The sequence below is a fragment of the Acipenser ruthenus genome, chromosome 11, assembly GCF_902713425.1.
Source record: "Acipenser ruthenus chromosome 11, fAciRut3.2 maternal haplotype, whole genome shotgun sequence".
Classification (NCBI taxonomy): domain Eukaryota; kingdom Metazoa; phylum Chordata; class Actinopteri; order Acipenseriformes; family Acipenseridae; genus Acipenser; species Acipenser ruthenus.
In genome coordinates, this window is record NC_081199.1 from 23,771,056 (window position 1) to 23,790,879 (window position 19,824).

Below are 19,824 nucleotides of genomic sequence, written 5' to 3' on the forward strand. Positions count from 1 at the left end.
TAAAATAATTTATTTCAATAATGTACTGCACAAGGTAATAAGCAGAATGCTGCCTGACTGCACAGAACTGCTGTCTGACTGCCCAGAGCCACCGTCTGACTGCCCAGAACTGCTGTCTGACTGCCCAGAGCCACCGTCTGACTGCCCAACGCTGCTGCCTGAATGCCCAGAGCCGCCACCCTACTGCCCAGAGCCGCCGACTGACTGCCCTGAGCCACTGTCTGACTGCCCAGAGCCGCCGTCTGACTGCCCAACGCTGCTGCCTGACAGACCAGAGCCACCGTCTGACTGCCCAGCGCTGCTGCCTGAATGCCCAGAGCCACTGCCTGACTGCCCAGAACTGCTGTCTGACTGCCCAAAGCCGCTGCCTGACTGCCCAGAGCCACCGTCTGACTTGCCCAGTAAGTGTAGTAAGTTTTATTTCCTAATTGCTTATGCCTCAAAAGTATAGAAAATGGCTATTATTCCCCACAAACTTTGCTTTTGTGACCAGGACAGTGATATTTTGAAATTTACCTATTTCCAATGAGAAAACAGGCGAATTTGTGTCTTTTCGTTCACATAAAGTCAGAAAAAACAACATATGAATCCAAATTAACATGTATTTATACTAAAGTAATACAAAAATGACTACAAAAGATTTAGAAGTGAGTAGTTTTTCGAGATTTACGATTATACTGTAAATCACTTTCACGAATCAGCCCCCAAATGTAGTCTCCCATCATGTTCTCGTTATACTGTCCTTGGTAGCGGCGTTCAAAGTCCAGTATATCCGGTGGAAGCGCTCGCCTTGCTCCTCCGAGTACGCTCCCATGTTCTCCTTGAATTTATCAAGATGAGCATCAAGGATATGGACTTTGAGGGAAATCCTACAGCCCATTGTGCCGTAGTTCTTCACCACAGTCTCAACCAGCTCCACATAGTTTTCGGCCTTGTGATTGCCCAGGAAGCCCCGAACCACTGCGACAAAGCTGTTCCAAGCCGCTTTCTCATTACTAGTGAGCTTCTTGGGGAATTCATTGCACTCCAGGATCTTCTTTATCTGTGGTCCGACGAAGACACTGGCTTTGACCTTTGCCTTAGACAGCTTAGGGAAGAAGTCTTGAAGGTACTTGAAGGCTGCCGACTCCTTATCTAGAGCTCTGGCAAATTGTTTTATAAGGCCCAATTTGATGTGCAGTGGTGGCATCAGCACCTTCCGGGGGTCCACCAGTGGCTCCCACTTGACATTGTTCCTCCCCACAGAGAACTCGGTCCGCTGTGGCCAGTCCCGTCTGTGGTAGTGCGCCTTGGTGTCCCTGCTGTCCCAAAGGCAAAGATAGCAGGGAAACTTGGTAAAACCGCCTTGGAGACCCATCAGGAATGCCACCATTTTGAAGTCTCCTATGACCTTGATGCCATCTCAGAAAAATGCAGATATGTATCCACTTAGGCAGCTGGAACTAAACTGAACTGGTGGGCTTAAGGCCCCTGTATTTATACTACTATTTATATTACTGGAAAGTTCTAGAAAGTTCTAGAAGTTACTCCAAGTTTACTCAGCACTGAATCTATCTGGAATGTTCTGGAAAATAGGTAAATTTCAAAATATCACTGTCCTGGTCACAAAAGCAAAGTTTGTGGGGAATAATAGCCATTTTCTATACTTTTGAGGCATAAGCAATTAGGAAATAACACTTACTACCCAGGAACCAAAAAATAAATAAAAAATTTGTTACACGGTGTTATTTATGTATTATTATTATTATTATTATTATTATTATTATTATTATTATTATTATTATTATTATTATTATTTGCATCATTATTATTTTGTATGGTATTTGTGTGTGGATGGATGAAAGCCGTCCGACATTATGGCAGAAAAGCCTGTGGGAATGTGGCTGGAGCCTTAATAAGGTAATTGATTAATGGGTAATTAAGGCTCCAGCCACAGTATAAAAGACCCACTCCAGGCTCAGACAAAACAGAGAGTTTAAGAGTTAAGAAAGTAAGAGCGAATGCTACACAACCTACGGTTTAAAAATAGTTGGACATTTCCCTATTGTATTGTATTGTGTTCTTCTGTAGAATAGCAAGAAAAAGCTAATTTGCAATATCAAAGGAACGTTAATACTTTTGCCAAAACATTAATTTTCATATTGTAGTTTAAAATGATGATGTTATTGAAGTTATGAAACAGTCATTTCAAAATCCAATATACTGTGGGGAAATCCAATTTTTCAGAGCAGAAACCATGTTATATACGAGCACACAGAGCGATTGCACAATACAAGCTGAATCAAAAACCTGTTGATTTTAAAAATAAATAAAAGAATCATTACCTGCCTGATATAAGGGTGCCATGCTAGGCTTTGCCTAGGGGGGCATGTTCCAGAGCACCGGCCCTGCCGCAGACAGTTCTGAGGTGACATGACCCAGGAAGTACAAGTGTAACACATTTCCTGAAAGGCAAGGTAAGCAAACTGAGAACCTTTTTTTTTTACCTAGTGTTGTACCATATGTCGTTTTAAAATACAAATACATGTTTGCGATGATATGTGTCTTTTGAAACTGCTGTTGGAATGTATGAATTGGTTTATGAAAGTATTTAGTTTGCTACAATCACTTCAAGGGAATGTAAAAAACAAACAAAAAAAACTTGAATCTAAACAGTGGCTGAGTATATCAAAATTAAATAGAGCCAAATATTTAAACAACATGTATGGAGTAGTTCGAAGTATAAATGTTTTTGAAAACAGGTTAGTCCTTTAAAACAAAGATGGTCCCCAACAAAGACATTTTAATTGATTTTGTTTTTATTTCTGCCCAGCAACAAAGTGTGTTGGTGTTGCTGTCATGGAAAGAACTCAAACATATAGTTGCATGAGTGGCTGGTTGTTGCATGTGAACAGATCATATTTATTTATTTATTTAAGTTATCTAATTTGTGAGTAATTTTTTTAAATTTAAAAGCTGAGATAACATCTTTTGGTTTGGGTTAACTATTAATAAAAAAATATATTATTTTGATCCACAAAATTCTTAACTGCTTTTCAAAACACTTTTCCTTACCAACTTATCTACCATGGCATTAAAATAACTCTAGTGTGTCCCAAGTCCTCAAACTACTTTTAGGGCTATTTACAAACTATATAATTTGTATACTTGAATCAGAGTTTTTGGTTTTGGATAAAGAAACTGTTCTGACAACAAGGTTCTGTTAAAGTTCAGCAAACAAAAGTCAAAACTGACATGACTGTGTGGAATGTGCTCTGGTGCTCCCATGGGTTAGGAAGGCAAAGTCAGTAATGACTGTTTCTCCTCACTGTGTTACAGTAGACCCAACTGGGCAGTTGCTTGATCACAGCAGAGACCTACAGGGCTGGCCTTTGTCCTCAAAGGTCCGGTAGCTCACCACCATCCTCAAAGGACTCTGTTCTCATGAACTGTTGAGAGGATTGCTGTGGTGAGGAAACGTAATTGGACATTCTTAATGGGGGATTAAGTTAATTGGGCACACTACATTTATTAAAACAAAAAAAAAGCTTAACTGTGGAGGACAGAAGTAAACAGCCACCAAGAAATATCTGAGCAGTTTTCAATCAAATGAATACAGCTTCCTCTAGTTTCCCACACCCTCTATGGGCCAGGGGCAATGGAACACTCATAAAAGAGCTACCTTGAGCAAAAAAACAAAGTTACTGAACTGAAGGAAAACAGGAAGGCCAAAATGAGAACAACACACAGTGTGAGATTTCATATCCAAACAAACCAGGAGGGAGAGGAAATCCAAAACAAATCCAGCAAGAGGTTATGCTTGACCCCAGTCAGGCCACTTGCTGGGAGAATAGAATAACACCCAAATAACGAGGATGGGTATTTTCTGACCTCACATATGTACCATGTATTTCTGTTGTCTTTTGAGGGGAAGCAAAGGGGGAAAATTCTGTTACGTTAATTAAGCAGCATCTGGGAACTTGAAGAACGTACAGGATATGAAAGTGATGCCTCACTGGAAGAAGCATCCTGTGTCGGAGTTTGAACCTGTCTGTTTATAGCAACAGATGAATTCCCTGTTGGACTGTTGGGCTCTCCTCCACCAAATGGATTGTTTTGGAATGAGGCTTTTAGCTAAAAGTTTTGTAAGCAGATGTATTGCTTTGCCTTTACAAACAGTATAAGGAAGAATATGCATTAGTGTGAGTTAAGAGACTGGGTAGCATGATGGAAATGGCCTTGTCTTGGACACAGGCTCAGGGGAGTTGTTAAAGTAGGGTTGTGATAAATAATACAAAAATAAAAACACAATAAGGGGCAAATGTAAGGATACATGCAAAGTGATTGTGGCTGCAAAACAGCCATATAGGAGAGGTTTCATCTTGAAGCTAAAACTGTATTTTACTGGCGTAAAGTAAGACTTTAGCGGTCGCTATAAAGTGGCACATGTAAAAAATGTTTTTCACCTTGTGTTCTGCACCCGCTATCAAATTAGCACTTTGCCATCATTAACACTAGAACTGCCACGGCAGTCATTTTGATGGTTTAAGGTTTTCAAATGTAAATTATTCTGTGTATCTGAAAGTTATAAGGTTGTCTGTTTATGTCTTGTCCTAAATACATGTATTAAATACCCTGACGGCGTTTGAAAGGCAAGATCGCAAAAATAAGGAAGTTATAATCCCGCCCACTTAGAACCACCAAAGCAGTCATTTTGAGTTTTTATTTTGAATATAACCTACAATATTCTATTTTTATATATATATATATATATATATATATATATATATATATATATATATATATATATATATACAGACGTGCTCAAATTTGTTGGTACCCCTCCACAAAAAACGAAGAATGCACAATTTTCTCTGAAATAACTTGAGACTGACAAAAGTAATTGGCATCCACCATTGTTTATTCCATATTTAATAGAAATCAGACTTTGCTTTTGATTTTTTATTCAACATAATATTGTAAATAAGAAAACACATGAAAATGGCATGGACAAAAATGATGGGACCGCTAACCTAATATTTTGTTGCTCAACCTTTAGAGGCAATCACTGCAATCAAACGTTTTCTGTAGCTCTCAATGAGACTTCTGCACCTGTTAACAGGTAGTTTGGCCCACTCTTCCTGAGCAAACTGCTCCAGCTGTCTCAGGTTTGATGGGTGCCTTCTCCAGACTGCAAGTTTCAGCTCTTTCCATAGATGTTCGATAGGATTCAGATCAGGACTCATAGAAGGCCACTTCAGAATAGTCCAATGTTTTGTTCTTATCCATTCTTGGGTGCTTTTAGCTGTGTGTTTTGGGTCATTATCCTGGTGGAGGACCCATGACCTGCGACTGAGACAGAGCTTTCTGACACTGGGCAGTACGTTTCGCTCCAGAATGCCTTGATAGTCTTGAGATTTCATTGTGCCCTGCACAGATTCAAGGCACCCTGTGCCAGGCGCAGCAAAGCAGCCCCAAAACATAACCGAGCCTCCTCCATGTTTCACTGTAGGTATGGTGTTCTTTTCTTTGAAAGCTTCATTTTTTCGTCTGTGAACATAGAGCTGATGTGACTTGCCAAAAAGCTCCAGTTTTAACTCATCTGTCCAAAAGACATTCTCCCAGAAGGATTGTGGCTTGTCAATATGCATTTTAGCAAATTCCAGTCTGGCTTTTTTATGTTTTTCTGTCAAAAGTGGAGTCCTCCTGGGTCTTCTTCCATGGAGCCCACTTTCCCTCAAAAAGCGACGGATGGTGCGATCAGAAACTGATGTACCTCCACCTTGGAGTTCAGCTTGTATCTCTTTGGCAGTTATCCTTGGTTCTTTTTCTACCATCCGCACTATCCTTCTGTTCACTCTGAGGTCGATTTTCCTCTTGCGGCCGCGCCCAGGGAGGTTGGCTACAGTTCCATGGACCTTAAACTTCTTAATAATATTTGCAACTGTTGTCACAGGAACATCAAGCTGCTTGGAGATGGTCTTGTAGCCTTTACCTTTACCATGCTTGTCTATTTTCTTTCTGATCTCCTCAGTCAACTCTCTCCTTTGCTTTCTCTGGTCCATGTTCAGTGTGGTGCACACAATGATACCAAACAGCACAGTGACTACTTTTCTCCATTTAAATAGGCTGAATGACTGATTACAAGATTGGAGACATGTGTGATACTAATTAAAGAAACTAATTAGTTTGAAATATCACTATAATCCAATTATTTATTATCTTTTCTAAGGGGTACCAACAAATGTGGGCAGCAGTGTGGAGTAGTGGTTAGGGCTCTGGACTCTTGACCGGAGGGTTGTGGGTTCAATCCCCAGTGGGGGACACTGCTGTTGTACCCTTGAGCAAGGTACTTTACCTAGATTGCTCCAGTAATAACCCAACTGTATAAATGGGTAATTGTATGTAAAAATAATGTGATATCTGTAAAATGTGAAATAATGTATAATGTGATATGTTGTAACAATTGTAAGTCGCCCTGGATAAGGGCGTCTGCTAAGAAATAAATAATAATAATAATAATGTGTCCAGGCCATTTTAGAATATCTTTGTAGAAGAAGCAATAATTCATCTCTTTTCACAGCTTCTTTGCTTTATTCTATGACATACCAAAGGCATGCAAGTATACATGATAAAATAGCTTTTAATTTCATCACTTTTCAGGAGGAATGAAGCATTATTTCAATGAGCTGTAAGGGTACCAACAAATTTGAGCACGTCTGTATATATATTTAATTATACAAGCCCGTTGTTATCTCTACTGGACCTGGCAGCCATCAGTTCTTTCATTTTGTACAAGGAATGCACCGGGGAAAATAACAGTAGGAGAGGTTTCATCTTGAAGCTAACCACAGCGCTTCGGCAGAAACATTTCAATCAGAAAACTGCAAAACTGCAGGCTGCAGCAGCTCAATCTGGATTCAGTGCTGCACCGAGTGACACATGCAAGAGAAAAAATATGTTACTTTCGTTTTAAATTTAAAAATTACTTTATTTTTTAGTTCTGTATGTACATATACCTGTTTACACACTAGTTTATTTTGAAATGTTTATTTTATTATAGTTTATCATTTTTTGAAGTAGCGCTTTGTATGTGGTAAGTTAGAAAATAAACTTTATGTTTAATTGTTCATTTAAATATGGCATTCCGGCTGTGCAGATGGTTTGATATGATGTGCTTGAATAAAACTTTTGAGTTGTATCCGATATTTTGTGTTTCATTTTAATATTGATGTTGTTAAAAAGGTAAATGACTGCCGGTGGCAGTTTTAGGTATGAGTATAACCTTGGCGAATCTAGTTTTAATCCATTGAAATGATATTGATATGTATGCAAATGAAGAAAAGAGCATAGAATTGGGCAACTAGGGATCTGGAATACTAAGCAGGTGCAAACATTATAATGAGTTAAAGATTTTGCCTTACACTTGGGCAATTGTTGACCCTCCAAAAACTTTGCACCTTCTTTGACAGGTACAAACCATTATAGAAGGGAGTAATTAAGAGTGGTATAAAAATAAGGAAGTTATAATCCCGGGCAGCAGGGCAGCAGTGTGGAGTAGTGGTTAGGGCTCTGGACTCTTGACCGGAGGGTCGTGGGTTCAGTCCCTGGTAAGGGACACTGCTGCTGTACCCTTAAGCAAGGTAGTTTACCTAGATTGCTCCAGTAAAAACCCAACTGTATAAATGGGTAACTAAAAAAAAATATATATAATAAAATAAAAAATTGTAAGTCGCCCTGGATAAGGGCGTCTGCTAAGAAATAAATAATAATAATAATAATAATATAAAACCACACACCTTCAGAGACCTGTCATTGGCCTCAGGATGACTGCTGTGGTACACTTTCTGATGCGGCAACACTTGTTAAGGACAGGCAGGAAAACCTTTGGAGGAGAAAGGCAAGATTGTCCTCTCCACTTGCCTCTCCAGCGGTGTCAGCTGTGATGTGGATGTCGACCTTCCTCCTGTTCCTACTGCATGCCTGTGCTGTGTTGAGAGTTTCATTTTTGTTTGCCACAGCTCCTGCCACCTTTTCATTCTTTTTGGTAAATAATAATAATAATAATAATAATAATAATAATAATAATAATAATAATAATAATAATAACATGTTGGCTGAGGCATTTCCAAAAAACTGAATTTAATGCTGAGTGACCTCAGCCGCAAAGACTCTCAGCTCCTCCTCAGAAAACTTTTCTTTTCTGTGTGCCTTGCTGCCCTTCCTTTGACATTTTTTTGTTTGGTTTGATTTTCATGCTCCACAAATCTCATACAGTGCCTACTGCTCTCTGCACTCCTAACCACCTCACCTCTGGGCTATAAGTGCGGCCGCTAAGTAGCCCAATGCACAGGCGGCGCTCATTGTGACCCCCATTATCATGATTGCAGTTCATTATTTGTGTGTGTTGAGTAATCTGCATTTCTCTGAAGCTTACATAGTTCGCAGTGCAAAATAATTGCCTGTCCGCAAGCTAATTTGGATTTTGTAGCTGCAATTGTTTCCCCAACGCCTATCCTTACATCAGGCCCTCAATGTGGTAGAAATAAAAATGCACTTTTAAAGTTGAACTGACTTATATATTATCTGATTTTCAAATACAAATAAAAACCCATTTTTTTGTAATTTCCAGTAATAATGATACAATTACTACTTAGAAATCACGATTTAATTCATATGCATAATTAAGGATGGAACCTGCAATTCATACTGATCCCCAAACCTAACATGAATTCACATGAGCAGGGTCAATAATATAATCAATTTTGAATGTATCGTTAATATGAATGAATATTCTGCATGAAGCAACCGCAGGTATTTGTTTATGTCCAGTTGCAAAAACAGTGTTATTCTACAATAGGAATTACAGGGAGCCGATGACGGCTGTATACACCACTGATGTCTCTTACTGTAGCCAGTGCAGGGGGGAATGCTCTCCGTAGCTATGTCCAAGTTGCACAAAGTTCTAGGAATATGTCAGTATATACTGCATCTTTATTGAGTAACTTAGTAGTATGGCTCCACTCTCTTCAGTAGTTTGCCACTCTCTCTGAATAGCATCTAGTAACTATTTTGATTAGGTTAATGCTCACCCTAACTCAGAGATAAATATTTTAGAATAGTTCATAAAGTATAGCTGAAACATTCAAACAAAGTAAACAAAAGAATGTAAAACAGATGGGGGACATTCATGTTTGATTCAAGTGAAAAAGACAACCAATTCTTCACAAAATAATTTATTTTAACAAATTATTTCCATTATTCTTATTTATTTTAGCTTTTCTCTTCACATATTTTTTTAGAAAACAAAAAAGCACAAACAAGAATTGGTTGTCTTTTTCACTTGAATCAATGTATATGGCCTTTTGACAACCAAAACAAGCAGTCTTTATCTTCTCAAGGACATTCATGCTTACCAGTAAGTGAATTGATGTCCTCTTACTGGGATTCCAATATGTCCCTCAGCTTCTCGAATAATGTTTTTTGTACAATATTTACACTGATTAAATTCAAGTTTATTTAACCCTTGCTCATTAATCATTCAAATCTGTTTTTCTGAGTACTATCCAAGCATTATGATTTATGACAGATGTGGCAAAGTGGTAATGACGTGCAGGTGAGTGCAGTGCAGAAGAATCACACAGACAACGTTGGTACAGGTGCAAGGGTGTTTATTTAATTTAATAAATGTCCAGAGCCTTAAGGCAAAACCTGCAAATAATAATAGTGCTGGAAGTGATACAGCGGCGTGTATCACTTCTATTTGTAAATCCTACGGGTTTGACCCGCAACCCCAAAGTCCCGTTCAGACACCCACACTAAACACAAAGACAGTGCGTGATTAAAGTGCTAAAGGTGCAAACAAAAGACAGTTCCTGTAGTGAAAGGTGCGTGGTGAAGTCCGGGTTTTTCGCTGGCCGGCGGCTGCAGCTCCGGATCATGCTCAGTAATCTTTGTGAGAAACGACACACAAGACACACAGTGTAAATACACAGACAAGCAATCACTCACGGTTTTAGCACAAACAAGACAGGCTCCTTCTAGGTTATTTGGTTTAACCATCTGCAAAGGAACAGATCACTCAAGCCATGCCCCCTATTTATACCCTCGCCCATGACCCCGAGGTTAACGAGCGCATCCGCTCCTCCAGTCCTCGGATGCCACGCCGCTTACCATCTGGGTCACTGAGCTCGGGTGCCATGGCTCCGCCCCCTTCCGAACTGACCGACTTCCATCTACCCTACGGAATAAATTGTCGTGCCATTTCATTAAGGGTACTCTGTTCCTCGTATACCGTGCTCTCACAGGTCGAGAGGGAGATCTAACACTAAGACTCATTCGATCTCTGTCACATATCCCACCGCTCAGAGTGGAGCCGAAGGAACACTCGGCTAAACCTACCTTTCCCATTACTCCCCCCTCCCGGGAAAAATAATCCGCATTTTGGTGGTCTTTCCCTGCACGGTGTACCATATGGTACATGAAGGGCTGCAACGCCAGATACCACCGAGTTATCCGGGCATTGCTGTCCTTCATTGTGCTTAACCACTTGAGTGGGGCGTGGTCAGTGACAAGATCAAATGAGTGTCCCAGCAGGTAGTATCTTAAAGAGTGAGTAGCCCATTTCATGGCCAAACACTCTTTTTCGACGACGGAGTAGTTGCGCTCCCGAGGGAGCATTTTTTTACTTATGTACAAAACAGGGTGTTCTACTCCGCCTACCATTTGAGACAGGACTGCACCCAAACCGACATCCGAAGCATCGGTGTGGAGGATGAATCTCTTAGTGAAGTCTGGAGTGATGAGAGCAGGGGCCTGGCAAAGTCTCTGCTTAACAGTATTAAACGCCCCCTGACATTCTTCTGACCATTTAATTAAATTTGGTGCGCTCTTTTTGGTGAGGTCAACTAAGGGATTAACCACTGTGGCATACTCGGGGATAAAGCGGCGGTAATAACCGGCTAACCCCAGTAGCGACCGCACTTGAGCCTTGGTTTTGGGGATTGCCGCGTCTACCAAGGCCTGGACCTTGGAGACAACGGGTTTCACCCTGCCATTCCCCATTACAAATCCCAAATATTGTGTTTCTCTTTTGGCAAACGCACATTTTCGCAAGTTAGCTGTCAGCCGGGCTGCCCTTAGAGACTGAAGGACGGCTGTGATCCTAGCCAAATGCTCTCGCCAGGTGGAGCTGTAAATGACCACATCATCAATATACGCTGCCGCATATTCACGATGTGGGTGTAAAACCTGGTCCATCAGTCTCTGGAAGGCAGCAGGCGCACCATGTAACCCAAACGGCATGGTTGTAAAATGAAACAGCCCCTCTGGTGTTGAAAATGCGGTTTTCTCTCTAGACCTACGAGTTAACGGGATCTGCCAATATCCTTTCGTCAGATCCAGAGTGGAGATGAACCTCGCCGTCCCCAGTCTATCTAGGAGTTCGTCGACCCGAGGCATGGGATACGCATCAAACTTGGCAATAGCGTTTACCTTGCGGAAATCAACGCAGAAGCGGTTGGTGCCGTCCTTTTTGGCCACTATCACAATTGGACTGCACCACTCGCTCCTGGAAGGCTCAATCACCCCAAGTTCGAGCATGTCCCATACCTCTTTGCGAACGCCACTCCGTCGACTTTCCGGGACCCGGTAAGGTCTCTCTCGCACTGTGACACCTGGGGGAGAGATAATGTCATATTCAGCGAGGTTAGTTCTACCGGGCGTGTTAGAAAAAACATCGCTAAATTCCTCAATTAACCTGCGTAGTTCACGTTGCTGATCAGGAAGTAACTGTTCCCCCATCGAAATGTTCTTTGTGCTAGAGGGTTCTAGCTCGGGCCCTAAATCATCCTCTATATTGCCTGGGGCTATAAATAACACCTCTCTTGACTGCCAGGGCTTTAATAAATTTATGTGATAAATTTCTTTTTTGTTACGGCGATCGGGCTGTTTAATTTCGTAATTCACCTTTCCTATAGCCCGAATCACCTCATATGGCCCTTGCCATTTAGCACATAGTTTGGATTCCGCTGAGGGAAGTAGCAGCATTACCTTGTCTCCAGGTCGAAAAGTTCGGATTAATGCATTTTGATTGTAATGCTGCTGTTGTCGATGCTGAGCCGATCTGAGATTGTCTTGGGCCAAACGACCGACCAAATCTAGGCGATCTCTCAGTAGGAGCACATGCTGCACTACATTTTTGGACGAGCCTTTGTGCTCCTCCCACCCCTCTCTCAACAGATCGAGAATGCCGCGAGGCTGTCGGCCGTACAAGAGCTCGAAGGGGGAGAACCCTGTCGAACTCTGCGGCACCTCTCTCACTGCAAAAAGGAGGTAGGGAAGAAGCGATGCCCAATGTTTTTGCTCCTGATTCACAAATCGTCTCAGCATCGCCTTTAGAGTCTGATTAAAACGTTCCACCAAACCGTCCGTCTGTGGATGGTAAACCGACGTTCTGATGGGACGTATTTTTAGTAATTTATATACCTGCTGTAGCGTATTTGACAAGAAATTAGTTCCATGATCAGTCAATATCTCGTTGGGGATCCCTACTCTTGCCATAATCTGCACTAGTTCTTTGGCTATTGCAGCAGCACTAGTGGACCTCAATGGAACTGCCTCTGGGTATCGCGTTGCGTAATCTACCACCACTAATATATGCGTATACCCGGAGTCAGAAGGTAGCAAAGGGCCGACTATGTCCACTGCGATGCGTTCAAAGGGGGTGGAAATAATCGGCAGTGGGACCAAAGGGGCGGGGCGCACTCGACCCGGCGCTACTCTCTGGCAGTCTGGGCATGTGGCTACATATTTCGACACTTCTTTATAAAGACCTGGCCAAAAGAATCGAGCCAATATCCGTTCCCTTGTCTTGTCAACTCCGAGGTGCCCCGCAAAAGGGATATCATGCGCCAGCCTCATGACCTCCAGCCGACAAGACGGGGGGACCAATAATTGTGTTACAGGATGTCCTGTGCCCGCGGCCAGGTTTACCCTATATAGTAATTGCCCCTTGATAATGAAGTGTGGAAATACTAGTGCCCCAGCGCCTTCAACATCCTTACCTTCAATGGACCGGACCTGTCCCCGAATGTGCACCAGTGATGGGTCATTGTCCTGCTCCCACACTAGGTTCACATTCGAGTGCCACATGTCCGGTATATTGAGCGGGGCGGGAGTAACATCTGCCCTTGATGGCCCAGTAACCTCGCCCTCTCGGTCACACTGCGTTCCGACCCCCTTTGACTGACGTTTTTCACCGTTATAACAGGCTCCCACCAGCCCCCAGCCTTGTCTCATTAACGCTCCCTCCCATTTCCGCAGCCTTCTCTCTTTGTTTGTTTTTTTCGGCCGGAACAGGGAAGAGAACATTTCCGCTTGAAAGGGAAAAACATTACCAATCATTTCCCCTTCTACTTTTTCTGCCACATTTGCGTGTATGGCCGGGACTGCCCTTAATTTCAATAAATCTTTATAGTTGGGCCAGTCCCGACCCAGAATAATGGGATGTGGTAACCTTTCCGCTACCCCAACTACCAGGGAACGTTTCATCGGACCGACCGATAAATATGCTTTTACTGTGGGGTATGTTGCCGTGTCTCCATGGATACAGGAGATCGCCACCTGACCTTGTGGCTGCCACACCATACCGCCTAAGAGAGATGCTCTAATTAAGGTCTGACCACACCCTGTGTCCACTAATGCATGGGTTTTCACATTTCCAAAAATCACCTTAACAATACAAGGCCCCTCCCGACCATTTTTCCCTCGCTCACCCGCTTCAGATGCCAGATTACAGACGGCCACGTCACACTCCATCGCAGATGGGCATGACCTAGCCTGATGTCCCGGCTGGCGGCACCTAAAACAGGTAGGGGGAAAGGAGGGCACAGTGTTAAATGGTCTGTCCCGCTGCTGGTATGGCAACGGGGCAGGGGCAGCACCTCTACCCCCGCTGGGGGCCGACCTTGGTCTCCATGAAGAGGAGGCAAGGTCGCCCATTGGGGTTGGTGCTCTCGGAGGTCGTTGAACCGGTCCTGGTGGTGGGGTTGATGGAGCAGAGAGAGGAGGTGGGGCTCGGCTGCTCCGTTGAGGTAGCGGGGTGAGTAGCCCGGTCTGGGTGGATACCAGGGAGTCCTCGAAGTCCTCAGCGAGCTTGACTGCCTGTTCCAGGGTGTCGGGGTTGTGGCGCCGTATCCATCCTTGGGTCTCGGCGCCGACCACATGACAAAACTGCTCAATCACGATGGCCTCCCCCATCTGGGCAGTTGTTTTTAGCGCCGGGGTGAGCCAGTGTATCATGTGGTCACAGAGCTTCTGCGCGACCACCCTGGGGCGTACGTTCGGGGACCTCCTGTACTCCCTGAACCTCACTCGGTGCGTTTCCTCCGTAATGTTAAGACGGCGGAGAATAGCCAGTTTTACCAGGTCATATTGAGCGGCGTCGTCATCCCCCATCGCCTGGTAGGCTGCCTGCGCTTCCCCAATCAGGCAGGGTCCCAGCTGGCTTGCCCAGAACTGTCGGGGCCATGACGCGGTGGTAGCCAGCCGCTCAAATGCCACCAGGTATGCCTCTGGATCATCATCCGCCGTCATTTTATGCGTCCTTGCTTTGGGCGCTATGAAGCCGCGTTCCGCTGCTGCTGTGGGAGGTATTGCCAGCCCGACCCTCTCGATCAGCGCGGTGTACCTCTCCTCTCTCCGTCTTTCCTCCCCCTCCCGTCTGCTGTCCAGCTGCTCCAGCAGCGCCGACAGTGTTGCGTAGTCCATCCTCACTTCTGACAACCACGTGTGGCAAAGTGGTAATGACGTGCAGGTGAGTGCAGTGCAGAAGAATCACACAGACAACGTTGGTACAGGTGCAAGGGTGTTTATTTAATTTAATAAATGTCCAGAGCCTTAAGGCAAAACCTGCAAATAATAATAGTGCTGGAAGTGATACAGCGGCGTGTATCACTTCTATTTGTAAATCCTACGGGTTTGACCCGCAACCCCAAAGTCCCGTTCAGACACCCACACTAAACACAAACACAAAGACAGTGCGTGATTAAAGTGCTAAAGGTGCAAACAAAAGACAGTTCCTGTAGTGCAAAGGTGCGTGGTGAAGTCCGGGTTTTTCGCTGGCCGGCGGCTGCAGCTCCGGATCGTGCTCAGTAATCTTTGTGAGAAACGACACACAAGACAAACAGTGTAAATACACAGACAAGCAATCACTCACGGTTTTAGCACAAACAAGACGGGCTCCTTCTAGGTTATTTGGTTTAACCATCTGCAAAGGAACAGATCACTCAAGCCATGCCCCCTATTTATACCCTCGCCCATGACCCCGAGGTTAACGAGCGCATCCGCTCCTCCAGTCCTCGGATGCCACGCCGCTTACCATCTGGGTCACTGAGCTCGGGTGCCATGGCTCCGCCCCCTTCCGAACTGACCGACTTCCATCTACCCTACGGAATAAATTGTCGTGCCATTTCATTAAGGGTACTCTGTTCCTCGTATACCGTGCTCTCACAGGTCGAGAGGGAGATCTAACACTAAGACTCATTCGATCTCTGTCACACAGAATATGCAAAACAACCTCTCCCAGAAATTTGGTCCAAAGGAAAAACAAACAATAAAAATCATTATAATGAAAATAATTGGAGGAATGAGTGATGAGGCTACTACACCCGTTTTAGTTTGTCAACACATAAAGAAATTCAGTTTTTGTCCATCTTCATCACCTGCTCTGCCTAAAGGCCAATACGCACCAGATATTTCTCTTTATTATCCACTGTTAACATATGAACATGAATATTCAATTTACAAATAAATTAATTTCTTATTGTACCTAGTACACCAAGGGCCTAGTGGTGTCTGAATAAACGGACTCACTTTTTTCAATTTCCGGCATGTATTTTTCTGTTTTAATGTTCTAATGTTCAGCTCAGTGAAGGTATGGAGTCTATTTGATCACCCTATGCTCTGCCCCAGCAGTTGGATTTACAGCACTGGGAAATCCTAGACTGCATCAACCATCTATATTTGGTTATCCCAGCATACCTATACAACTGGGCGATGTGTTTTGATTACGCATTTACATAAAATGTATGTAGTTCATGCTCTGTTTGTGGTTTTAGTTTTATATTTATTGTGCTCTGTTCTATATTTTATCATATGCTTTTCATGTAAATGCTGTTGTCTGCCTTCGGGAAGGGCATGGGATGAAATGTTAAATGTCAGTGAACACCCATGCTTGAAGAAATGTCAGTAAGTAACTCATATGTTAGGATTCCAAGGCAAAATATGTCATACATATGTTGATTCTGAATGACAAATCCTGTTTATTTGCATTTGAATTATGCTTAAAATGCTACCATCATGGCACTAAAAAGTGTTTTCTATTTCGTTCACACTGCACTAGTTTTAGTTAGTATTAATCTAGTATTAATTAATCTGGGGTAATTGTTTTTATATTGACAGAATAGTTTATCACATGATGAGCATCTGGGAATCTGTTTAAAGCACACCCTCTTTCAATGTGAAATAATGATAACCTTTTCTGGAAAGCTGACATTTTGAAATGACGGTAGGGACATTTAGAGGACAGCTCAAAGCCGCGAACAATGTGATTTTCAGCATTCAGAATGTAGAAATGTAGTTCAAGTCAGTGGAGTCAAGTCAAATGGGATTTAATTTCCCTTGGTATATAAAATATATTTTGATTCATAACCCTTGATATCAATACAAGTGTAGTTTTAAAACATGTTTGTGCTTACAATTTGCTGTAAAATATCAAAATTATTAATAATAAATACACCTTGGTCTCTATTTAGCAACAGGTACTAGGGAAAGGTCTACCTGCTTTTGACTGCAACTAAATCGCTTTTAGGTTGTTTGTCATTAAAATGGCTGTAGTCGATTCAGAAAATGTATTTGCCATTGCATCAGGTGGTTTGGCGTTATATGAATGTTTATATTAATATGAATATACACAGGTCTGCTTTTGCAGTTTCAGGAAGTTATTAGCATTTGGTCACTCTTGAAAAACAAACAGATACATCTCTTGCTGTCTGTAATTTTAAACTCTATATAAGATCAATCCCCATGAAAGAAGAGTGAACCTCAAAGACGGGAATAAGAGTTGCAATATGCAATCTAAACAGAAGGGTCTTGCTTATGGCCCCAAGGTGAACCTGTCAGGCTCTATACACACTGTATATGTAAAGAAGAGATTAGATTTCCCATGACTACAGAGATATAAATCTCCCAACACAATAAACTGCGGGGTGAAACACTATATATATTATATTATTTCAGCAGCTGGTGATAATAGAGGCAATGAGGGCCCGAATGCCTGGGCGATTCTGGGCCCAGATTAGATTCTCGGTTGATCTCTAACTGACGTTGGCTATAAATTACACCAAGCCAACATAATGGTGTTTTATAATTGCATATCTTGTATGGAAGGGGTATTTTAAAGGCTTATTGTTCTTGATTAGAGGCGGGCAGGAGGAGGATTATCTGTTTGTGCACGGTCAGATTTTCTGAAATTCATATCAGGGTCTAGGCTTGCAAAGCAATGCAAGATTAGTTCTGCTTTTTTTTACAATGCCCCCCCCCCCCCCCACACACACACACACCCATGCTATCTTTTATATAAGCATCCCCCGTCTAAGTTTTTCCAGTAAAAGGGTTATTGTTGTAGTTCCAGAATGATTTTTTTTTTTTGCCAGAAGTGCTGGCTATCAGGGTAATCAAGTCAGGATTTAAAAACAAGGAAAGCCCTGCTGTGAGGTTTCATGTATTTTCTTTGAGAGGATCTGACCTGAACTCGGTATTACAGCTGAATCACAGTAGGGTAAGCTAGAGCTGCAGGTTGGCCCCTTTTAGGTACAACCTTGTTTCATATACAATGTAACTCATATACTTCACTGCCCTAGTCATCAACCCATACACTTTGAAAGGTTACCTCTCAGTCCTAATTGTGACCAGAACTATTCCCCCCCCTCCCCTCCCCCAGTTCAAACTACATCTATGATACAATTGCTGAAATTCACAACATAAAGCAAGACCATTTTCAAAGTCTGTTTTATTTGATACAATACCATTTGGAATTTCTTAAATTCAAGAAATATTGTTTATGAAGTCAACAGCAGTCAAGAACAGTTTCAAGAATATCAAACTTTATTTAATTAACAGACCTCAAACTGGTCATCTGTCTTCAAGGCCTTAGCTGTAACCACTAAGTCACATTGCCTCCCTGTCCATAAGCTCTAACCTTGAAGCCACACTGTCTCCCAGTCTGTCAATTCTAGCCACTAGTCCTTATCTCTATGCAATACGAGTAAACTCACTAACTTGCAGCACTAAGATTTAACCACTAGGTAAAATACTGCTTCTCTTTCCCCAACTCAAATACTGAATGTCACTTTGCAGCCAATTCCTCAGCTCAACCACATTAAGGGGTCCAGAGGCCACAGACCAGATACCCCAAGTAAAACACCCAAGTCAACTATAATGGGACGCCCTACCTACCTCCCTGTCCTCCCTCCTGATAACATATTGCCCAGTCAGCAGCTCTTAACAGTAACAATGTTATTGCAATACTATAATGTGCAGTGTAACCGTTAGCTTCCAATAGCTTCAATAGGAAAACTATGACATGCAGGAGAGAGTTCCACAGTTACATAGTGATTGTGACACTAAAATGATCTCAGTGAAAAGGGGACATTTGCCAAAGCAGACTGCCAGTCAGATTTCAGTGCCAAGCACAGCACAGAAACAGCCCTTGTCAAGGTGGTCAATGATCTTATTGCTGCAGACTCAGGGTCACTGTCTATCCTAGTTCTGTTGGATTTAAGTGCAGTGTTTGACACTATCAATCATGATATCCTTTTATATCATTTGGAGAATTACACAGGTGTGTTGGGCACTGCTCTCTAGTGGTTCAGATCTTATTTGACCAACAGAGAACAGTTTGTAAAAATTGGTGGTTTTATATCCAGTTCTATCTGGTATCCCACAGGGCTCTGTTTTGGGACCTATTTTATTCATGATCTATATGTTATTCTCTTGGCCATATTTATAATCGCTATGGCATTAGTTATCATTGTTTTGCCAATGATACCCAGATTTACTTCAAGACTACTCCTGATACTGGTTTTGCTGTTTCAACACTGTCTAATAGTTTAGCAGAAATTATAGATGCAACAAAATTTCCTACAGCTAAACTGTGACAAAACTGAAGTCATGCTGGTTGGTTCTCCGTATCAATTACTGAAAAGTGGTAATTTTAGTCTGACCATTGACGATTTTGATATTTGCTCCTCCACAGCGGTCAGGAAGCTTTGTGTAATTTTTTATTCCAACCTGACTTTTGAAACCCATGTCACAAAGGTTTAAATCACGTCTGAAAACTTACTTTTTTTTTTTGTAATAATTAACTTTTCTGATGTAATCAGCTGTTGTAATTTGAGCCTTGAGACTTCTTGTGAAAAGCGCTATGAATAAAATCTATTATTATTATAACTGTGAAGCGTTCTTAAATCCAGTCAGTTCAATTACTGACAATTGCATTCATGATACAGACCTGAAAAAAGTATGTAGGGTTAACCGCTTTAGTACAGGCCTGTGGCTTACTGCACGAAGCAAGCATCCAAAACTATCAATCATCTCTGGATGCAGTGATGCAGAAACACAGACTCCCACAGAAACTTGCTCAGCATCCTAATCTACGTGGTTTATCTGCAACCTCAGCTATCACAAAGAACCATATATCACAGAATGGGCACAGTATAGAGACTACAAAAAGTACTATTTTCCTTTGCATTTTACCTATACTCTAGGGAACAGCAACCTTACTGT